The 25151-nt window shown below is 35.0% G+C and overlaps 1 long non-coding RNA gene across 1 annotated transcript in view; it reads left to right on the forward strand.

Moving 5' to 3' along the window:
• The first annotated feature begins 282 nt into the window (after window positions 1-282).
• LOC146438188 (uncharacterized) overlaps window positions 283-25151 on the forward strand; it is a 77527-nt gene continuing 52658 nt past the window's right edge. The window contains exon 1 of the long non-coding RNA XR_014852030.1: window positions 283-498. This is a non-coding gene — a long non-coding RNA (uncharacterized LOC146438188). The remainder of the gene's footprint in view (window positions 499-25151) is intronic.

Genomic DNA, 25151 nt, shown 5'->3' on the forward strand with positions numbered 1-25151 from the left:
CAGTTTATTTTGAGTTGGTGAGAATTAACTTGGACTCGCTTTCAGACTAAGAAGCAACTGAGCACAGCCTTGGCAGTTGTAAGGACTGTATTGCAGGATTATTATTGTAGGATGCATGTATGATTGCTTCCTCGTTGTTTTATAGGTAAGTTTCTTATTTTTAAGTCTGAAGTCCAGAAGAATTAAAATTAGTGTGGAATAGACCTTCTATCGCTGTCCCATCTTTCTTCTCAGCTTATACTGAGAACTGTACTTTCTGTCTCTCTGCTCAGCTTTTCAGAATTACTGCAGATTGCAGCATTTAAAAGTCAAACTGCCAGTTTCAATCCCTGCTCTTGCTTCTCTATGATGGCTCTACCTGGCAGCTTCAGTTTGGCTCATGTTGGAGTGGCTGCTGTTGTTAGAAGCAACTTTTGTTATCCTCTCATCAGGAGTGACCTGAAAAACATGGCAGAAGGAAGAAGATGAGCTGAATAAGCTTCTAGCCAGCTAAGAAGGGTAAGTTCACAGACCCAGAAGGGCTTGAATGTCTGAAAAGCATACTAATGCTCACATTTCCTGAGAAGGGCTTGCTGTACTGTTTGGCCTTTGTAGCAGAACTATGCAAGTGGATAACTCATTTCACAAAGTTACTGCTCCTCTTCTGTCAGACAAAGGTATGTCATCAGGAAAGAATCCCTAAAATTTATGAACTGCAGACTCACTTGCATTTTTCAGCCTTTACTAGTATTTTATAAATACAGATAAAGTAATGAATAGAATATTCAACATACCCCCATTTTCTTTAAACTTTGTGTCACATTTTATTTTATTAAAACTAAAAAGAAATCTGTGAGAGAATAATTTAATAATGTTGAGAGACTGACTTGATTATAAAATTGAAATACAGATGACAGCCAAATTGTCCTGGACTTGTCCTGTCCCTCCTCTGTCAATTCAGTGGTCTCAATCCTCATCCTCCTCCAAATCATTTTCAGAGAGTGAACTTGGAACATTTCCTTGGGATTTCAGCAAATATCAACTGTACTTTTTTGAGATGAATCTGTATTGGCTAATTATGATGCTTGCAGAATGCATCTGAATGTCTGAAAATAATGTATTTATGCCCACAGAGTGGGTACACAATTGATCAGACACATGCTGAATAGATATGACCTGTATGGAAGAATAGATCCTATACAGAACAGTATTGTGTGAACTGATTTTCCTGAATGAATACCTTTGGCAAAGCAGCCTGAAGGAACAAGAATCTGTGGGGAAAGAAACCCTCAAACAAATTTACAAAGTGAATTCTCTAGCCTATGTGTTTTAATACATCTGTAATTTTTTCTTTTTGCATCACATATATAATGAATTTTGCGAGGTAATTCTAAAAAAAATAAAATAACCTCATTTTTTCTAGCAGTAAGGCTGTTAGAATACCTAAATGCTATTTAGAAGTTCTGGAAACCTTGCTCCTACAACCAAGATAACATTTCTTGAGCATTGAGTTACCCAGTTCTGTTCATGCTCTTCTGCTGTGTCCATCACTAAGTTATTTGTTTTCCTGATCTGTTCCTATGGGAACCATGTGGTTTTAATTACATATTATGATGTGGGATTATCTTTTTGCTTTGGCAAGATTGCTTAATGTCATTCCATCTCTGTAATGAAAAAGCATGTATTTTTCAGTTGGCATAAAAATATTGTCAGAGGATAAACTAGTGGTGGTACTTTCCCTAAATTCCATTAGAGTGATATTTTGGACCTTTATTGCTTCTTTGGGGTTTATGGCTGTTGTTTTTAAAGTATTCTCATTAAAAAGTCTTGCTGTACTGTGCTCATGTGGTGGATGAAGGCGGGAAATATAGTCATCGTGGGAGATCTAAGCAAAAGTAGAACTTCATTTGCTTCCAGAGGAGGAGTCAGATGAAGAGCATAACATTTTAGAATTTGAAGGGGTATAACAACAGCCTTTGTATTCAGAAGTGTTGGATTTCTTAAAAAAACTCACATTTTTCTCAGCATAGTATACTCTCCAGTTGTGGAAACAGCACTGCTCACAGCATTTTATGTATCAGAACTAATGTATTCAGCAGCAATAACTTTAAAGAAAAATGACTGCCTGGCACCTTATTTTTCCAGGAGGCATTTGTTTGACAGGTAGACCTATTGAGAAGCTGGCAAAAAGTCAGCAGGAGCACTGGAGGTAATGCATGGTCAGAAGGAGGCCTAGAGGCAGTGGCTGAATCTACAGACTCTTCTCTTGACTTCTTCCCTTTTATTTTGTGATTTAGTGACCTTTTATAGTTCAGCAGACAAGGGAGCTTGCAGGCAAATACATCAGTGGGGCTACAGAGACAATTTTATTCCAAGATGCACAAAATACAGTTGTACAGTAGTGATGTTGAGTGGAGTGTGAAAATCAGAACATTTTTGCCCAGGTGTTTCTTGTATGGATTTAGTCACGTATGTTGCCATGGGTAGTGTCAAAGCATGCTGTGAGTGCAGTGCTTGAAAAAATAATTATGACCAGCATTATTGTGGAATGTGCTGTCTGAGAAATACATTAAAGCCTACAGAAACTGAAACCCTTAAAGGAACTTGTCTGAGACTTCTAGTAAAGTGTAATTTTCAAGGTTATTTTGTAATGTTTTCATGTTAAGGAGAAAGTTGATATTATTCCAGTTCCATTTCTCTTTATGCTGAGAGGAATCTGCTAATTTCCAATCTGCTGAGTAAATTCTGTGAATTACTGCCGATTTTTGAAATACATTTCAGTCCCTTTTCCCCCCCTCCCTTGTTTGAAAGGTTTTATGGGACTTCAGCATAAAGCTCGTACAATAAGAAGCAGGGAATTATATTTTAACCCCTTGAATTGAGAAAGATGTCGTGGCTTTGAGTTTGTGTTAAGAAATTGCTATAGTTTTTATAATAAAGCAGAAAACCTACATTTTTCTGGCCCTCTTAACCACAGCTTCCAGACAAGGTAACCTTACTTTTACAATACACTGAGGATAGTAAAGGGTGTGTGAGTGTAGGGTTTGCACATTCTTTTATGTGAAGTGTTTTTTTAAGCTGAGGTAAATAGAAAATGATAACATTTCCTACCATAATATCAATAGATATGTTGTTGTCTACTTAGGGAGAATAGAATGACCTCTTGATTTCTATTTTATGTCAGAAAAACTTCAACTATAGTTTTGTAGTTACATATTTCTGAGTATGTGTTAAGCCTTCAGAGTAAAAAAGGCTGACATTATATCCAGGTTTTACCCAATAGGCTCATGATTTCGTGTCAGTCTTTAGTATTTTCATGAAAATATCGATTGAAAAGTTAGCATTTTCTTGCATGTAATTCACAAGAGGATGAAATGGTTAATCTATTTTCTTTTGTATTTCTGTCTCTCAAGTTGGAACTAATTACAAAACATCATGGATCATGACCATGAAATGACTTGTATATTCCTTTAGTTGCTTTTTAGAACAAGAAATATTTCTGTTGAGACTTGCCATACATTTTCAGACAGAGCAATCAATACAGGGATTTCTTTGTTAATGGTCATGCTTGCTTTCTTAACATTGCTGGCCTAGAAGTATTAAGCTATCTTTTATAAAGCATTTACTTTATATGGAGATAAAAGTTATGTATGAATGAAGTGGGATTGTTTTGTAATTCCAGTGCCTTAGCCAAGTGATCTAAGTTTGTGGTGTTCATATACACACTTGCTCTGCAAACTAAGTTTAACTGTTCTTTAATTGATAGCAACTCATTGAGTACTTGCAAATGAATTTGCAGGAACTAATTGTTATTTTCTTGTTTTGTATAATCTTAGAACTCGCTTTAGTTGCAATCAATGATGTTCACAGTCTCTAAAATCAGATACATCACAAAGTGTATTCCAGTAGTTTTTGTTGACTTTAGCAGTAAGCAGTAGTGAAATCTGACTTAACAGTTTAAGGACAACACTTGTGACATCATTATCCTTTCGATAATCTTACTGTAGAAATTGGTTTTGCCCATGCACATGTTACAAGAGAACAAATTTCTGTCTTGAGCTCTTCTGTTCCACTCAATATGTATGGAAAACCATGCCACTGATGATAATATGTATTTTGAATCATATTCAAAATGAGAATGTTTAGAGGAAATTAACTCCATTATGAGAAGCTCCTGTCACTTGTCTTTCATAGTAAGACCAGTGGAGATTGTGTTGCATGGCAAGAAAAATTGGGTTGCTTTCATTCATTTTCTGACCGAATTAATTGTAGTATTGCAGCAAGAACTAGAGAACAACCTTAGTTTAGTTAAATATTTGTATATTTATGGGAATAACATTCCTTTACCTTTTTCATTGTTTTTGAACATTTTTTATTAGTGGAGGAAACTGTCTACCAACAGCTTGAATATCATGCTTTTGCATGCATTCTCTTCTGCTCTTCAGAGTTAATGCTATCATGAAGTTCACCTGAAATAGTCTTCTAAGTGAGGCTTTCTTTGTGTGCTTTTTAGTGATCTGCTTTTCTTTTGCTATTTGCATTTGGGTTTTGATTGGTTTATAATTTTGGGAAGATTTTTCAAAACTTGGCAAATCTGTTATAACAACCTGTAACAATTAAGCTGTTCTGTGCTTAATATTGTAAGTTTTTAATTTAATTTTCCTTATTTTTTTTAATCAACTTAAAGTGCAGTGTTCACAGAGTCAAATATTTTGGGATCACATCATTTGAGTGTGGTACTGTGTCACTTTGCCTAGAGCATTTGAACAGCTGCCCTTAGTAGTTTAATGACCTCATTGCTCAAATATTTGCTGGATTTAAATCCAAATTTTTACTTAGAAGATAACCTTCCTTTGGAGTTATGCTTAAGACTTTATATGTATTTTAGTTGGATCAGTATTTTAAGTTTATTCTAAGTTTTCTCTAAGGAATGTCCCAGCACATGAGAACAAATTTTGATGACTCATTGTAGGACAGCATTTACATGGTATTAGTTGAACAAACTTCTGAATTTGTGAAGTGAGTGATGCTAACTACCAAACCCTTATCACAAATTTAACAAAAATGTATAAAGTAAAAAAATATTAACTAGTTAATAGCTTCCTTATTTACATATGAGTGGCCTTTTCCTTTCTTTGTTTTTCCCAGAATTCAATTACTGCAAACCCTAAATTGAAACTTTTTACTGTATTATTACTAGATATACTGATTTTTATTAGTTTGGATTTGAATTGTTTTATTCATTGATTCAGTGACTTGGGTGGGGATTTTTGTTTTTTTTTTTTTTCCAGGGATGGATTGTGGTGTCATTTTGCTTTGCTTTTATTTTTATCTGGAGCAGTCTAATTGCTTGTTTTATATAAAAGTCAAATTATTGTCATTTTCAGCGCTGTAAATTATTTAGTTATTCTTGGACACTTTTGTCATGGATGCTCAGCATTGTCTCTTATCTGTGTACAGCAATAAGTCAAGCAGTTTGAATACTGTAGAGGTCAATTAATCTCCTTCCAGTTTTCATTTCTATTTTTAAGAGGTTAGGACTTTTGCTTTGTTCTCTAGATTTTTTTGTTAATCTTTTATTTCTCCAAAATACCCAATATCCATACTCATATGTGCATGGATTTCTGGATATCAGTAATTGTCTTGCAGCACACACCTTTGTTGAAGTCAAGGTGTAGTGGGTAGCTGTGGGTTTTCTTAGGTGTGGCTTTTGGGTTTGGTTTTCTTCTGCTGGATATATGCAAATCCAGAGAGCTCTTGCCAGAAAATGAAGTTCTAAAAAGAATCACAAGAAAAATGCCTTTGTGTCTATGGGCACAACCAATGTGGTGCACTCAGAACAAATTTATTTGCCAAAACACCAGGGATTAAATGGTTGTTTCTGGAGATTGTCACTCATGTATTAGCAATAACAGGAAAAGCTAATAGTCTTAAGATAAAGTACCTAGCTCCAAAGTAATGCTAAAATATCCTGAAAATTATCTTTTCAGGACATCATATATTGTGCATTTGGTGCTAAACCAGCAATATAGAAGATCTAGAATTTTATGTTTTGATCTAAGAAACTGATGTATTCTACCCTACATGCTCAAAGGAGAAGGAGTATCAGTGGTTTGGAGTGGATGCTACACTTTGGGTCTTGTGTGGAAACATTTTCTGTGTTAGTTTGTACAACTGGACTTCAAAATTAAAATTGTTAAGATCTTCCCCTAATGAGTTTTAAAAGGCTTAATAAAAAGCTGGTAGTTTTTTAGTTAATATTTTCACCAAAATAAACAATTCAGAGCTCTTGATGTAGTTCTGTTAGATGATAGTCTGAAGTAGTTTTGAATTTAAGACTTCAACTCTTGGCCACATTATTAGAGATTGATCACTACCTCATTTTCCAGCAAGTTGTGATTTTAACTTTTTATGCTAAGTAAACACAGAGCATGGATGGAAGATTAGTCTCTTCAGGAGATGTTGGTAAGGTTTGACAAGTGTCTGGATATAGAATGGGCTTGGGCAGCAGAGAGTAGCTGCCAGATCTACCCAAGCAGCGTTGTACCAGGTGCTGATGCAAGGGATTAAAAAGATTTCAGAACTCTATGATATGTGGGGATACTTGAGTCCTTATAAGTGCATGTAAGATCTTGAAATTCCAAGGTGTTTCACTGATGCTCTGGACTTGGCTGTGATTGTCTACTTACTTTGTTATAACTGTAGGTCTTCAAATGTATATGTGGGAATAAAAAGATATTAAAGGAGGGAGGAGTCCCATTAAAACCAAACTGAAAATCTGGCCCATAAAATGTCAGTTGGACACTGATCCCTCTTCCCCAAGGTGTAGTTAAGTAAAACTAAGTGTGGTTCCCTGCTGGTGTCCCTCAATAACATTACACTGCTTCCATGAATTTAGTGGCTGGCACCTGCTCCTTTCTCATCCTAGGTGTGATCCAGCCTGCTGACATGGACAGCTGCTGGATTGCCTCAAGCAGGGCTGTGGGTGGTCTAGCAGGGCTTCTAGCTAGGCGAGCGATCCAGTTCTGTAATTTGTCACCTTTTGCTGGCAGTTGTAGTGAGGAGGTGAAGAAAGGCTGGAATTGAAAGGAGGAAAAAAAAAAAAAAGCTGTCCTCCTCATCTCGGTGGCAGCTCCTGTCAAACAGCCGAGGTGCACAGTGGGAGGCTGGGCTGCTGGTACTGCTCCCTGCTCTGTGGGAAAGAAGCCCAGGCATTTATACCTTTGGTTTGGCACAATTATTGAAGAATTTACTGAATTTCTAAACCTGAAGGAAACTCAGTTTGCCCATTTATCTCTAGCAATTTGCTCATGTCAATTTGGTAAACAGCGTAACTTGGTAATATGTCAATGTATTGCATAGGAGCTTGGTTTTTTTCTGGTTTGGTTTTTGTCTTTTTAGCAGATCCTCCCTTATTTGCTGGTTTACCCAATTCTGTTTGTCACAAAAGCTCTTCAAGACTTAACACAGAATTCGGCTTTACAACAGAAGGGAGCAGATCTCCTATTTGGATTGGGAAGGTTTTTTGAAGACTACAGCCAATGTCAGCTTTCTCTTAATACAGTGGTCTCAAACAGGAGAAAAAAAAATTCTAAGTCATTAGATATCAATAGTTTGTTGTTAATCATATCTTTTACACCATAAAGGTATTTAATTTCAATACAGAAATCCTAATGTGCTTAAAAATGTAAATAAAGAAGTCTGCTGAAATTCCTTCTGGGCAACTTTTATTTGTCTCCTCAGTGAGGACTAGTCCTTGATGGCATAGTGGGAAAGGAATTTCTACTTTTTTTGGTCTATGCACCTGGTCCTCTTCATGTGTGTCCTGAGAACTTGGCAGACATGAGCCTGGAAGCAGGCTCCTCTCAGAGAGGAAAAAAAGCTTAAGTTTCCTTTGGGGTTTTTTTTTTTTTTAATGAATTTGATTTCTGTATTGCCTGTGAGACAATGAATATACTTTTTACTGGATCACTTGATTGCATGGCTGTAGGTAAAGGATCTATCCAAACTGTCCCTTGTTACCAGAGAAAAAAATTATGCTTGTTTCAGGAGAACTGGTTATCACTTTGACTAGAAAAGTAACCTTAAAATACTTTGTTCTTTGTGAACGAAATTATTTTATTTTTTTGTTTTTTGCATCTTCATGTCTATCTTCATGCATCTATCATGTCTATAAAACCAGCTGCTTAACAAATGTGATTTTAATGTGATATAAAATTACAATTTAATATAGCAATTTTATTTAATGAACTAAATATCAAGTAGTAAATAGAAAGAAGCTTCAACATATCAGAAATGGCCGAGTATTATTTGACTAGAATGCTTTGCAATAGAAATTTTGTCTCTTACATGAACTAAGTATTTTTTAAAATTACAATTTCCCATTTGAAAATTTTTGACTTCCTAGGAAAAAAGAAATACAGAATTTTTCTCTGGTGCTTCTTTCCTTTCCTCCTCGCACCCCCACCAGTAAAAAGAAAACTTAGAAATACCACCAAATATCTCGTGAATTAGTTCAAGTGCCTTATATCCCACATGACTGCTCCAAAAGACCCAGTTTTCAATTTAGATTGTTTCCCATGACATGCTGTAGAGATTCCAGAAGTTCATTTATTTTGCAGTGCTTTAAGAAGAACAAAAATGTTGAAGAGTATTTTTTGTAAGGGGCTATGGGACTGTTTCTTAACTAAATATTTTATTTTGTTATCTGAAACATTTTTAGTTATAATATTTTGTTCTAGTGTATTGTTTTAATTTTTTGATAATTTGCAGTTTCTCTTAGGGAAGAACAATATACCTTTCCAGCTGTATTTAATTCCATAAGTAGTGTTTCAATGTTTCCACTTTGGTCTTGAATTTGTTATAATATTTCTTCCATTAGCACATAGTATTTCATCAGTCATCATTATAGCAAATGTCTTCAAAGATAGTGCATTTGCTCTTAGTCTTTTGGCTAAAAACACAATCACTGGCTGCTGCTGTTCATTCCTGTGTCACAAAATAGCAAAATACTAGAAGCAATATTTCCACATACTACTATATCACAGTATGTAACAGAACAAAAGCTGCTTTGCAAATGCCTCTCTTTCCATGCAAATTAACTTATTAAAGTTAAATAATGGAATTAGTTATATTGAACTTTTTAATAGTTTGGCAGGCCATGGATTTTTGGCTCCCAAAGTTCACAGGCTGGCTTTGGGGCTCTAACAATTCCAGTGCTTTTTAAGTGCTGTGTAGAAAGGAGATTGTCAAGCAGAAAAGGCTGAAAAAGCTTCAAAGCTTTTGCATCTCAGACTCCAGGGTTTCTGAAGGCAATACTGAGCCAAATCTGACTATTGGGACATAATCTTCTTCACTGTAAGAAGTCCCTATTGACATCAATTAGAGTAGACTCAGACTGCAGGAAGATGCCATAGTTACACTGTGTTCTGCAAAGGCTTTTGCTCTTATAATTTTCGGAATATCAGTATTAAAATTGGGTACTGTCTTATTATGTGCAAGAAGAGAATTGATTGTGGTTAGAGAGAGCTTGTCTTCTTGATACTTGCCTTCAGGTCAAATCTAAGTAATTTCTGTTGGGAATTGTAAGTTTTGCTCCCAAATTCACACTTTTGAGAGTGAATAGAGTTGTGCAGATTGGCAAAAATGTAAATTGGCAATAACTGTGTCACAGAATGGAAACATCTTGGAAAAGAATAAAGTAGTTTTCATAGTTTGCTCAGTTACATGCAAGTACCTGGTATGTCATTGTCTTTCTGGGCAAGAGGGATTAATGAGGAAATGATTAATGAGGAAAAGACAGAAAATTTTTAAAAAATGAAAAATCCCTAAACCATACTCTTTAAATCGCTTTGAGGCTGTTGACGCTTAAGGTTTGAAATGTTGATTCTGCACTTGGCTTCACAAAGCAAAAATAGTTTTTCCTTCTTCTTATTGTGATTCATAGCTTGGAAAACATATCTGTCTTTGGAAGAACTTTCTTACCATTCTTGCCATGGTGCCAAAATCAGTTCTCTTAGAATAAGTGATCAAGAGAATCCTTGAAAATTGCTGCTCATCCTTAAATTACAGAGTGTTATAACAAAAGATCATTGTATAACTTAGAATAATAAATCCCAATCCTAGAGAAGTGACTGAAGGAGAATAGAGAGGAACAAAGTAAAGTCTGTTTAGTGGAAGTATAAACATGTGCTAACACTTTATTGCACTGATTAAAAATATGTCACCCTTTTTAGCTTTCCCATAACATTTGCATTACTGGAATGTCACAAACCATTTATTTGAACTTTTCTGATGATCAGAAAAAATAAGCAGACTGAGAAAGAGGTGTTTCTCAAAGCACATAATAATTATTTTGGTAGCTTGCATACCAGGGCTAGCTTTTTACATTTCTTAGTGAGTTTTTCATTTGTATGGCAGCTTTTTGCTTTTGATCTTTTATCCTAAAAATACTTTAAAGTGAAGAGAACTAGAGGGGGGTGAGGGTAGGCAGTAACTGGGCACAATGAGATGTTTGTGTTGATTTGCAAATCTATTGATAAATACACACTTTATTTGAGGGCACTGCAAGGATGCTTCTCAATCTGAAGTTTTTCTGGTGATTTTACTCTTGGAAATTACAGAATATCAAGAATTCCAGAATATGAAAATGCGCATCTATACTATGATAGTGGTAACTGGAATAGCTGTCCGTAAACTCATTTAAGAATATTTCATCCTGGAATTTTTGAAGAACAAAAGCAACCATTATTTATTCTTGTGCCTTGTAATAATGAGTAAAATTTTTACTTGAAACAAGTCAATTTCATATTTAAAACTAATTTGCTCCCACCAAGTCACAAACATCTTCATCTTATTCTTAAACTAAAAAGCAATATAAAGTAGAACATGTTTGAAGCATTAGGTTCAGATCTAAAAAATCTTGCAGCTGTGAAGAGATGCATTTTTTCAAATGGCACTTTAGATTTCCCAGAACTGTGAAACAGACTCATGAGAAAATACAGATTGCATAAGACAAAAATAAGTTGGAAGATCTTATTCCTATTCCGAATTTTATTCTTAATGAGATAATATCTCATAGCAGGAACTTTAAATGAGAGCATTATCAGGTGATTGTTTTGTTTTTTGTTGGTTTTTTTGTTTGTTTGGTTTGTTTGTTTTTGGGGGGGGGTTCCTCTTTCATACACTTTTGCTTAGAAGGAAGTATGTCTCAGTGTGTATAACTTCGTTTTCTTTTATATTCTTATACTGTCAGGTATGCTTCAAAGAAAAAGAAGTAGAGTGGCAAGTTCCTTTAAGATATATTTCTTTATTTCCTTTAAAACCCTGTTGCCAAACTAATTTCTATTGTGAAATTGCTTCTGTGAAACATAAAAAACAAAAGAAGTATTTTTCAGCCCTGGCAGTCTTACTGTTTCTTCCATGGCATGGCTGCATTAAAAAAAAATAAACCGGGAAACAATGCACTTAATTTTCTGCTCAACACCACTGCATGGAGATTTATTGATACAGGCCTTCTGGACTTCTTGAGGAATCTTAATAGCTGTACTGTTGCATGTGTGTGCTTATGGATCATTCTGTGCTCATCTAAGCTAGGTGCCTTCACTTTAAGTATTAGCTTATTGATAAACCTAAAATTAATCTGTCTTTATGGAAGTGATATTACAACTCTCCAACTACCTCTTTCCACTAATCCATTTGATATTGTTCATTTCTTATTGGATTTAAACAAATACTCCAGTTCCACGGCATAACAAAAGAAGTGTAACAGTTGTTACTCCTGTGAATTCCAGACACCCCAGAACACATCTTTTCAACAGGATTCTATTTTCTCAGTTTATCTATGTCATACAGACAGTAAGTCTGTTAATTTATAGTGGGGCTACTGAAACATTATTCTTTCGGAACATACAGTTTCATGGACATGTATCCCATCTTTTTCAACATAATTAGGCTGAGAATAGTGTGGTTGGCTAACCATGCTCCTGATAATGTACTTGATGTCAAGTGAGGCAAGGCTCTGGGCTGGGGATGCCAGTGAGGTCTCATTGCAAACGATGACATGCCATATTTACTGAAGACACATTATTGTCTTTATGCCCTAGAATTCAGGGACACTGCTTTAGCTTGATCATAATTCTTGGTTTTGCTTCAAGGCTTGCCACTCTATCTCACAGATGCAACACCAGTGGAAAAGAGCAAAGAATAGGACTGAGAGTGTGCTGTTATTGGGGGGGCTGAAGAGTACACAGATCCAAACACATACAGAATTACGTGTAGTGAATTTCCCAGAGCCTTCCTGTATTGCTTATGGCTTTGTTCCGGTTCTATAGGTGTTATACCATTGTGAAGAGAAGGTATTAACAAGGCAGACTACAGCTGAATGGTTTTTTCCATGGAAGACTATTGAGAGTGACTCTGTCAATTCAAAGGATAGAAAAGATTATGATCTTTGTAATGAAGGTTCCTCTTCCAGAAGTGAATAAGAACAGTTATTTGCAGGCATTTTTTAAATGTCTGTCAAACCATGTTCCCATGCAAGCCTGTTTTAGTATTTGGGTTCTCCAGTTTTCTTTGCACAATATTCAATACCAGAAGAAAGATAGATACATTTCATATACCTACTGGATTAAGAGCATACACCCTGGGTTGGTTGGTTTGGGAGGGGTTGCTGGTGGTTTTTATTTTTGTTGGTGGTTTGGTTTTGTTTGGGGTTTTTTTGTGGTTTTTGTTTGTATCTTCTTTTGATTTTTTGTTTGTTTGTTTGTTTGTTTGTTTGTTTTTGAGAGGGTTGTTGGTATTGTGGTAGGCTTTGGGTGTTTTTGTGGATGAAAACATGGATAGTTGTGAGTTAGCCTGATTGATTTAAGCTACTTAATCTGTAGTAAAATTTTTTACTTTGACTTGGGTGGTCACTGGGACTGATGGAAAAAAAAGTGCCTGCATCCAAGCACTGTGAAGCATCTATAGTTGACCTATTTTGTTTTAAATAAATTAGTAAGGAGTATAGTTATCCAGGTTCAGAGCCTGGTTTTACTTAGTTGCCCTATAGTCTTTGCTTAAATTGGACTTCCACCACTTGTTTCAAAAAGTCATGGTCACTTCTTAGTTATCTGGGGTTGAATCCATGTGGGATAAGCATTATGGCAAAGAGAGAACTGCCTGGCAATGACAGTGGGTTTTGAAATGCTTTGTTTACAACTGTGGTGAGAAATTGAGGGAAGTTTTTGAGAGAAAGCTGAAGGATATTATGTCTATTAATTCATGTATATCTGCTCTATGCCCACACAGAGATCTCGTGGTTGAAAGAATTTGATCTATGTGTGCATTTATATGAACAGAACATATCAAAGTATTGCATTTGTTGTGAGATATGATCCTTCTGTGCATGAAAATATTTTATTTCTTAACCAGAAATACTGTAAGCTCTGAAGTTAGGCTATCTTTTCCTGATGAAAAGGACCACGAGTGAGTAAAATGGATTTATCATCTTCTTTGGTCTTCTTTTGAAAGTCAGTCTAGATTTAGTGTCAATTTTTCTTTAGGCTAAATCTAAAGAAAAAATGAAAACAATGAATGCATACATATGAAAACATGGGAAGAAACTGTTATTGTCAACTGTTTTTTGGTTTTTTTTTTATTTCAGGTGACTTATTTTCCTGATGTCTTATAATATAAATACTTTCTTATCCTTCCTCGTTATCACAAGGGTCTCTCTTTTACCTTGTATTAACAAGGAACATCATTTTGTCATAGCCATAGTAAATTTGTAAACCAAAGTGTTATTTTCTTACTTCAGCTGTTTTTCCTATGTATGCCTGAGGTGAGGCAGCAGTGAAAGGAGGAAACATAATGCTTATTTTCCATTAGACACCTTCCATATAGTACTAATTAGTCTCAAATGAGAGAAACAGCCTGTGAGTAATTTTGCTGATAAAAATCTAATATTTGCACCTACCTTTCTGAAAGACCTTCCCTTTTGAAACAGCTGTTGTTACAAAAAGACAAAGAAAACACTGCTGTAGAAAGAAAAAGTGTGTTACAAAGTAAATATTAGTGCCTATGAACAAAAAGACATCAACAGGACACTCTAACATGTATTTCATTGTTTTCCTTATATCATTCACTGCCTATCCTTTTACTGTTTTGATTAAAACCACATCCTTTAAAAAGTAAAATGCTCAGTTCTAACCATTTCTGTTTCATCGAGTTAGCCTGTTTTAATACTATTACAAGAAGAGGGTAATGATGCATAAACAGATAGAATTGGTATTGCAATACTAGTGGCTTTTTCAGATACAGGGCAACTACAAAATGAGGGAAATATTTTGTTTCTGTTATTAAATGCTTCCTAAATCCATGAGTACTTCAGGGAAAAGTAGAAAACTTCCATCATCCATTTTCAAGATATGACTACACAGAAGTGCTGTAAGAGCTGCTGGAGACCACAGGTTTCAGACCACAGTTACACCCTTTCACAGCAGCTTTCAATTAAAATGAGCCATGTTTGCTTCCATTCCCACTACCAACTCCCCCCTTGACACTGTGAGTGGAAGCCTGTCCAAAACCTGATTTTTTGCTAGTTAGAAATCTTCTTTTAATAGGCATTTTTCATCCAGTCTTTCTTTCCTTTGTGTTGTTCTCTGTAATAACTATTTGATAAATAAATCTGTTACCTGTTATATCCAGGATTATTCTACAATCTATTTCTAGAAAGTCAGTCTCCTGTAATGATGTAATTCTTCACTTTTTGTAATAGCATTATATAGATCTTTAATATATCCAGGGTAGCATATCTATGTGAAAGCAAATGGACCCCATTAAACTCCTTTTAGTACCTTTGTCAATTTTGGTATTTTTAATTTCCTTCCTAAAACTGATTTTTTTTTTACTATTTTTTAAACCCTGACAAAAGAGGGGATGCATTGTGTCTTCACAGTGTGAAAGATAGGTTTTCTTAGAGCCACTTTTGCCTTTATCAAGTGACAGAATCTTTTAATTTCAAACCATATCATTATATTAAAGTGAGTAATAATATCACTGCCATGGATAGACATACTTGTTATGGAAAATCAGGTCCTATTAAATGGGCGAAAATTGCTTAGAAAGAAAAAAGTTATATATGTGATAGAAAACTTGCTACCTGAATAGAATACTTAAAACATGATGTGGAAAGAAAAATCTTCTTGCTCTACAATTAATAGCACCACAGATCTTGTAATCATAGAACAGAATGACAGAATATAAAAAATAAAATCAGATCTTTAAGAACCAATATCATCTTAGCCAAATATGAATATTTGTTAATTAGCAATTTTAATTACTTTAAAAGAATATGTTGAGCACTGTGTTAGAGAGTAGTTGAAGAAGAGGAATGGCAGCTGTATTTTTGTTAAGGGCTACCACATAAAAATGTGTCATATTTCTGTAGTTCTTAATTAAGCTGATTCATAGCCATGTCAGAATAGGAAGACTAATGTAAAAGTGTTAAAGCAGCTGCTGTAGGTTTTATCAGGAAAAGAGACAGCCTGGAGAATCAGAATTAGAACAAGTTCCTTCATGGACCACAAATATGAGGCCAGTGGGACAGAGAGAAAAGGTTTTTGATACTTGCCTTTCTAACAGGTTTTAGAATAGGAAGTTTTAGTGCTGTGGGAAAAATATTTCATAATGCCCTCCTTTTCACTACTGCACCACAGGAGAATGATGAATGAGGAAGGGATTGATTTTGTGCAAGATGATACTGTTATGTTTTTTATTATTGAAAATTCAGTCTTTCTCAACCGCCAGACTGTGGGTTGTGAATTGATACAGTTCCTCCTCCCACACTTGCTTTAATCACTTGGCTAACAAATGTAGTTTCACTTCTTGTTCTTAACTGCTGAGAAATAGGTCTTAATTTCTGAGCTAAGCAAAAGTTCATAGGTAGTATTTTTATTGTTAAGACTACGCATAATTACTTAGAAATATTCTCAGATGCTTTATGGAGGTGACTTTTAGACCACTTTAAGAGAAAATGAAAGTAATTTTATTGAAACTTGATGAGTATTTTTCCCAGAGCTCTGTAACTTTAAACAGAAGGTAATTTAAACCTATGAAGCCAAAAAGATAAGAAAAAGATATAAAAAAGTTTTTAAATGGCTATGGCAGAAGTGTGCTACTTTAACAATGAATACATGTGTTAGAATAAGATAAAGAGAGATGTTTTTACCATTATGAATATCTCTTTGTCACTTGAGATAAGCATTTCTTCCTGATAGAGAGTTTTGTCTATTCATCTGTCTGTCCTAGGCCCTCACACAGGGCTGCTCATCATCTCTCTATCAGAAAACATTCAATGAAAATTGATATAGTGGCAAAGAACCAAATGATTTTTTCATGGATTTTCTTCTTGTCTCTCTTTTCAAATGTATACAGTTTTGGATTTGATGTTTCAATTTGTCTGTTTGGGGGACTGAAGAAATGTTGATGACCTGGGGATAGTATAAAATCACAGTGGAAAAAACCCCATATTTCAAAAAAGTGTATCACATGAAGAGGGTTGTAAAGGTGCTAGTTACAGAAACCTGCAATGTAGGTTGGGTGCCACGAAAATACTTATAGAACAAGGAAACTTAAGTCTCTCAATATCTGCTCCATCAGCTCACTTCAGCTTCTAAGTTAATCATATAATTTGCAGTCTTTAAACATAGTTTGCAGATGCCTTTAATTGAATTGTCTTGCTATCTCCGTGCTGTAATGGATATTGCTATTGGTGTTGCTAACAACGATTAATAATAAACTCCTATAAGCTTTGCTGGTTTTGGCAGGGCAAGGAAAGGACTCTGTGTTATTTATATCATCCTATGTAGTTGAACATTTCGATCATGTGAGTAGAAAAATAATTCTAAATCAAGAAGGCAAAATGTGAAGGCACTCTCTTCCCTGTCATGTAGCCCCAAGCTCTTCAATGTTCTCTGGATAAAACCCAAGGTAAAGAGTACCAGTGTGGTAGCTGAATATCTGATGTTTTGTGGTGTAATAGCTGATTCTGATGAGGAGAGTTTAAAATGTAGTTAGTAAATACATTTTTTTTGATTCTGGAAAATCAAAATAAATGTATTTATTTTGTAGTCTGAGTTATAGTCCCTCCATTAGCAGCAATAAAGGACCAGGTGAATTCCCACAATGAATACAAACACTGTAGCTTTCAGATATACTGAAGCTGAAGAAACTTACACTCTTGCCCTCATTTTCAGAGTATCAGACATCAGATTAAGGCAATCTGTATTTTTTACTTCTGAATTCTGAATAGAATTTTGGGGTGTTTTTAAAATTTACTTATTTTTATTTTTTCAAAGTGAAGCAGCTATTTTGCATGGACATTGGTTTCCCAAGAAATTAAAGGTAAGGGCATGGTCCATGATGAAGCTTTTTCTTGGTATTAGGAGATTTTATTTGAGGGAATCATCAGTACTGTCAGAAAAAAATAACTACTTATCCAATATAAATATGTATTGTATAGTGCCTAGAAGGATTATGTTCTGATCCAGATCCAGTCCAGAATCTTGCTGTGGGTGCAGGCTTTTGTAGACCTTGGTAACAGATCCAGCAAATTTGAGGATCCCTGGAGTGTGGTAGTCTTTAACTGACAAACCATCAATTGAATGCAATAAAGCATCTTTCTTTATTTTATTATTATTATTGTAGTTCAATTAATGACTTCTGCACAAATACCAAAATCACACAGTCCCAGTATAATTTTGAATATGTAGTTAATAAAAAAGCTACAGTAATACCAGCTAAAGAATAAAAATAGAAATCATCCACTTATTTGTGGAACACTGCTCTTTTCATTTTTTCCTGCTTCTCTTTATAATTGTTTGTCAAAGTAGGTTAAGCAGTTTGCAGTGTGACTTAGTGGATGAGCTAAATGCTCTAAAATGTAGTTGTCAAAGAATGGCACTCTGCTTTCAATTCTCATGTGAATTATCCTTTCTGAGATGCAAATAAGCTTAGACAGACAAAAAAGATGCTACATGCAACTTTAAGATGGACCCTGTGGAGGAGTCAGCTGCTAGAAACAAGAATTCTGAGTCTGATGGTCTACTTCTTTAATCAGCATGAGGATTTATTTGGTATGTTTCCTGACACAGGATATACAATCTGATAATCCTTAGCTGACAAACTGGCTGTGGCACTATGATTTTGCTGCTGATGTGCACTGCATACAGATTATTTAAACTAAAATGATCTCCTCTTCTCGTGTTCTGATGTGTGCTTTACAGAGACAAAAACAGTCCAATTCCCCTTTGCCAGCTGTATCATTCACTCTGTTAGGCATCTCACCAGAATTCATAATATGATCATTACAACTTAGAAATGGAAAAAATATACAATATAAATGCATCTACTAATGAATATTGAAATTGAATTGGGTTATAAGGCACTTCTCATCAAACATTATGCTAAATGGCACTAAGGGATCTCAGAAAGAGTGACTGATCCTTCACATTAATATTTTTGACCATGTGTAGTCCCTGATGCTATGAGTGGCTTGTTTTCTGAATGTGTCTGTCTGTGGTTCCACACAGGGCTGGAAAAAGATTTTCACATTGTCTTCAGACCTTGAACTGATTAGAAACCGAAATGTTTCATTAACTTTTTTCTTGGACACATTCCCCCTTATAGAGCTATGTAATAACAGAAGGGAAGGAGATGGGAAATGTTAGAACCTCTGGATTTTTTGTCATAACTATGAACAGCCAGCCTTTGTGCAGAGAATTCTTCTGAGCAATTGTTTTCAACTGTGATGAGATGTCAGGCAGATGATCTAGTGAATACCAATAGTTGTAGACCACTGCTGTCGAACAAGATGATGGAATTTGTCTGCAGCAAACAAGTAAACAAGTGGCAGTTATGTAACTGGTTTCTTAAAACCACACTTATATGTTGGTGGTTATTGTTGGGAAGTCAAAATACTAATTTCAGCCAATTATCATCTATTGAATGTGATGCTTCTTGCTAGTGCAAGGAAGATCATGTAAATTTTTTTGCTCTCTTTAGAAATTCTTCTTCAATTGAAACATTTTTCCATCCTTCAAATGCGACACTGCGTACAAGCTGAGAAAAAACAACAAACCACTGTCATAATGGAATGAAGGAAGATTATCTATTTGACCAATTAGACAAGTGATTCTTGAGTTCTGACTGCTGTGCTGAACTCTGAGATGAATGCCAAAACCTACACAGCCCAGAGGCAGTTCCATTTACACCCTAGAATGTGAAAAACATTTTCACTTCTTATTTAGAATGTAACTTTCCTTACAGTGTTCAGAAGACTAATAAATTAGTGTTTGTTAGTTATTTCAAGGTGCTATCTGAAAATTAAAGATTCTTCTTCTTTCACTTTTTACAGCTTCCCACTGAGAAGTCAGGAAGACTTACAGTTATTTTTCATTAAATTTTTGCAGATACCATGGGCATGTAAATAATAAATCTTGCTGTACTACTTTGTTACTTGCCAGCCAAGTGCGATACTTCATTTAAGAATATGGGAAAATATTTAATACTGAGTGACTATATCCCCAGTCAAAAAAGCCTCCTATAGCTTTCTAATTACATAAAAACCACAGCAAAGCTGATGCTTTCAAAACTGAATATTACAAGATAAATCTAATAGATCACTAGAATACCAGTGCATTTTAAAATAATCCTGAAGCATTTCCAATATTCCTACCTCAGCCTTTTCCACTCCAAATACTCTGATTTACCTTCCACAAGATTATTTTCCTGCTATCACTACCAACAATAATGTCTCAAGTCTGAGAGAAAAGAACTTCAGTCTATACGATGAAATTTACTAAATATATTTAGCATATAATAAAAAAAAAATTTCAGAATATTAGGAAAATATTACCATTGCTTCTTTTCTGCATTATTTATATTTTAAAATATTCCAGCAGTCAAGAGAGGCAAAACTATTGATACTTTATTGTGGTTTTGCTCACGAGTTTTCTAGTTTAGTTTTCATTAACCTGGCATTTTGGATTGAAAGGAATGGAGGAGTAAAATTAACATGCATTCCCTGTGCTGGATGAAACTTGAGTTTGTGCAGTTCTGTGCTGGTGCTGCTTGAGGAATTGTCCTGATGGTCAAGTTACTCTGTCCCTCTTTTCTAACATTTCTGAACTGTGGTTTTGGTCGGATTGTCTGTTTGCTTGTTGTTTGGGTCTGAGTTTTTGCTTTTTTTCATATTTCACTCTGAGAAGAAGGGCAAAGAAATTTTGGGAAGGGTTGTGCCACCATGTTTTAAAGAGAATTGGAAAATTCTGTAGGAAACAGGAGAGTAGATGATTCCAAGGCTGTTGTCCCTTTCTTCGTAGCAGCAGAAAAATATTCAGTGTTCTGGATCTGTGTTTCAGAGAGTACTTTAAACTACAGAATTTTATTTAATTTCAGGAAGCGCTCTTTTATTCTTAATGACAACCCCCTAAAATTTAAAAGCCTATAAAATCTGCCATTACATGGAAAATTTAGAGAAGAGAGTAGTGTAGTACTTCTAAATACTGCGCTGGTAATTAGATATTGGATGGCATAGCTACTGCTGATTATTGACTTCTCCGTTCTTCATATACTCTAAGTGCTTAAAGGATAACAGAAAATGTCACTGCTTTCCCTGAAGGAAATTGGAAAATCTAATTTGTCTTACAATCTTTCAGTGAAGCTAAAGACAATAAATTAGGAAGTATATTTTCTACTCTTCACAGACTCCTACATGGACTCCATGTGCTTGCAAAGCAGCTGTCAGTGAAGGCAACATTTTATACTGAACAGCACACGTGCAAAATCATGAAAGATGTTAGTTAAATTTTATTTCCTGATAGAGAGCTGATTGGAAAAAATACAGACTCTAAACATGCACATAGTGGATATATTTCATGGATGTTATAAGTCCTTCCTCCTTACTGAAATACCTTTCTCACCCTGCCCCCAATGAAAACCAAATTCCACAGCAGAAATTAAATATTCTTTCAGTGTAACATTTCCTCAAGCATCCATACCTAATTCAAAGTAGCAATTATGAGATTTACATATGTATGTTGCCTTTTTAATGAGGAATCCTCAAAGTTTTTAATATATTAGCAAAATTTTAATTAATGCCTGACAGGCAGCCCTTTCCAAGGACTGTGACTGTTGTGTGTGAGTGAAAACTGGAATAAAACCAGTTACCTTTTTGTACTGAAAATATAGATAGCTGGACTGTTAATGGAAGTTTCATGGCCTTAAATATGGCTCTGTTAGGGGCTGCAGATCCTCATAGTCTGAGAGAGGCAATGATCCCACAGCAACTTGTCCCCACCTCCCAATAGGCACAGGCACAACTGTGCCACACACACAAGCTCAAAGCACAGAGTCCCTCACCTAAGAAAAGTTAGAAATGGAGTTTAATGAGAAGGCAGAACAGACTGCTCTGATCAGGTTCAGGGCATAGTTGCACAAGTGTGTCAGGCAGACCTGCTTATTAGCAGAGAATAACTGAAAGGGAAAAAAAAACCTAAAGAAATTATGAGGTAACAAAATTATTTTTGTCAGACCTTTGGAAGAATGACAAGGCTGGAATCTGAAGGACAACGCATTAGTGTTCTTCAATATTTGTAAAGTGTGGGACAGAAGATGCTAATAATTTGTGTGTGTGTGAAATTTGTATTTACCTTGCCCTGTTTGTTTTCTTTTTCTCATATTTATATTTCAGGATTTTTTATTCTCATATTTATATTTCAGGATTGCATTTTCAGGATGCTTTGCTGTACATGGAGAGCTTAGCATTGCCATTATGTATACAACAAATAACTCTGTCCTTGAGTATCTCCTTGCTATCAAATCACTATGTAACAACTATGCAGATGCTATAATTATTTGAAAGGCCACTTATATCCTAGGATTTGTTTTTCCCTTCCTCTGCTGAGTGAGAGTTTGTTGTAAGTGCTGAGGATGCAAAAAAAAATGTTTTTATTTCCTTTATAAGAAAAATATTTCTTATTAGAACTACATTATTCATAATCATAAATTCTTAAAATGCTTAAAACAGTTCTGAACACCAGAAAGTTTTCTGGAAATGTATTGCATAAAAACAGATATATGATATTAAGGATAATTTTGCACTGATGCCTTCTGCATTTTGTGCTATGTATGTATATATTCTTTTTCATTATCTAAACTGGTAGCAATGATGATCCATACTGGGAAATGGCTCATAATCTGTAAGTTGTTCCTATAGTTTTAGCAGGACTACATTCCACTAATTTAAGAAAAAATACAGTAATTCATCCTTAGTTAAATATTTAAATATTGGCTGGCATAGAGTATATACAGAGGACAGCTGGAAGAAAACAGAGATAAGGTTATTCTAACATAACAAAATGCCTTTTAAAACAGAGCTTTGGAAGATTATTAAGACTGGAATGAAAAGGGTTTGAGATTAATTTTCTGCAATATTAATGTTTGCTGCAGAAGAGCCTTGTACAGTTTTTGTGCATGTGTGGAGTTGGTGATTTCAAAGTTTAGTTCCTTGACTAAAAGTCAAGGAACAAGAAGTGAGAAGATGTAATGCCACTGTGGTGCTTTTCCAGAGACAGGAGTTGTGGAGAGCTTAGTAAATGGGGAAGATTAGGGCTGTCCAGGGGACCTTGCTGGAAAGAAAAATTGGCATGTGCTACTTCTGATGCATGAGGAGCCCAAATAAGATTGCTCATGAGATTCCACAAAAATGAGAAGGGTACTGAATTGCACCTCACCAAAATTCAGGTTAATTATGATCTTAGCAGAAAGCAACTCCTCCATCTCTTCTCTGGACTGTACTTCTATCTTGATAAATTTGCATGCATTTATGGCAAATGTACATAGATAATTTTGATATTTCATCGTTGAGTTCTGTTAAAGATTCCAGGGATTGTTGTCTGGCTCTGATGGTGTGCTTTCCCTTGTGTATACTCTCTTCTATACAGAGCCTGTTTGTACTCTCTTCTATAGATGATTCCCAAGTCAGGACCTTGATGATTCCTTCCTCAGAGAAACAAGTCAGAGTATTCACTTTGACCCTTTGCAATAATTTTGTCCTTTCCCTCTACTGTCTTTATGACATGAATACCAATTGGCATTATAAACCCTTTGGCAGGCTTTATTTTTTTTTCTCAGGTGTTAGAAGAAGGATATAGAGCTAATTTTGATCCCTGTATCTACTTCTCATCAAACTCTTTTTGCACCCTTGCTAACTATGTTATTAAATTTAATCTGCTGAAGTTTATGATCCTTTCTTATTTTTCCTTTGGTTAAAATGTTATTATTTTAATGTTATATTTTTATTTCTATCCCATGCATAGGAATCCTATTGTTTTTGTGTGGAAATATCTCTGGGTAAATTTCAGTAAACCTTCCCCTATTAAGTGGAAATTCCAGACTTCAAAATAAAAGAAAACCTCTCTAAAAGCACGTGATCCACTCTTTATTTTGAAAAGTATGTGGAAATTCCTGTCAAATTTTATGAACAAGACCCCTTCCCTACCAAAAGCACTTTGGATGTTGAAAAATTTTGTGGAGGAGAAACAAACAAATCTAAAAATTAATGAGCATATAAGATAAGAGAAATGGCATAATTTGAATTAAAAAAAAATTCTCTTAAAGGAAAGTAACTCTAGAGAAAGCAAATTATGCAAGCCATAAACTTCCAAACTTACTTTTTTTGTCATGGTGTCTGTTACCTAACTTTAGCCCTCCTTGAATTTTAAAATTTAAAACTTTTTGAAATTACTTGCTAATTCAAATTAAGGCTGTTTTTGCTATTTCAACAATAAATAAATTACAGCACGTTGTCCTTTTGTAGCACATCCAAGTTGGCATGGGCTGTTAAATATTTTTCTTAATATGCTTAAAAAACTATTTTAAAATAGTTTCCTCTATGCTGATATTCTCACACTTTTAGTTTCAGAATGCTGAAAGTTCCCATGTTTGTTATAGTTTATGCTTATATTTATTATATGGTATAACATAATATAACGTTATATATTAACAGCATTTTCATAACTGTTCCCAAGAGAAAAGCGTCCAAGCAAAAGTGTGAGTCAAAGCATATTCCTCCCTCTGCTAACTTTATTTGTATGTGCTCAGCCAGTCAGTTACCAAGGCTCTTTGCAGTGCACTGGATTAGTAGCCTGAGTGATGTAAATTACTGCAGGAGATGGAAAAATGCAGTGAATTGCCCTTTCAGACTGCAGAAACAGTAAGACCTTACAGCTACAGCTGTCCTATTTTTATCATCTTAGAGACTGTTTTTTGAGCAGTGAATACATTTCAACATATTCACAGTGTGATACTCCTTATCTGTATATCTTTGGGGCTTAAGGGTTCTAAGAGTGTTCTATTATTTTGTAAAATAATACTGAACTAGATGGTGATGTGAATAATGCATGTTATGCTGGAGACAAAGCATATTCCTGGGTTTTATGGGACCCATATTGCTAACACTGATCCACTTGTGCAACAATAAGGAATTCTCTTTTTGGTGTTGAAAAATCCCAGTTTCTGTGCCATCAGTGCTAGGAAATACACTAATAGGCTGTGCACAGAGAGAAGAATTGCACTGTCCAACTTGTCCTAGTGGTGTCTGAAGACTAAGGTTACCTGATTTCATCAATATGTCTTGCAGTTTCTCGTATCTGTTTGTCTTAGTCTCCTAAAATGGCAGAAGACAAAATCACAGTCATTAAACCTTCATGCTTGGAAGAATTCCAGACAGAAAAAAAAAAAAAAAAAAAAAGTCTGTCATGCTTAAGTTCCAGTTTCTGGTCAAACTCCACACTCATCACACTGAAAGCATTAAACACTATCACTTCTTGAACCTCCATGCCCTTTGTACTTTCAAGTCAGAACGGTTTTGCCAAATCCTTCATAGATGCTTACATTTTATAAAAATTATATGAAAGAATGGGAAAAGATGTCATGACAAAGACCTGTGAAGTACATTGGCTTTATAGAGTGTAATACTTAGAAGTCCAGTGTGTGTTGTGCATTGTAGATGAATTCAAGAAATGGAAGAAATGTTTACAATTAGTGTGAAGTCCAAGCTCTGTAGTATAAAGTAAATAGGTTTTTTTCTCTTATAAATTCAGTGCCCAAAATTGTAAAACATTCTTGGT

Source organism: Lichenostomus cassidix, chromosome 4, assembly GCF_008360975.1.
Source record: "Lichenostomus cassidix isolate B80296 chromosome 4, HeHo_3.0, whole genome shotgun sequence".
Taxonomy (NCBI): Eukaryota; Metazoa; Chordata; class Aves; order Passeriformes; family Meliphagidae; genus Lichenostomus; species Lichenostomus cassidix.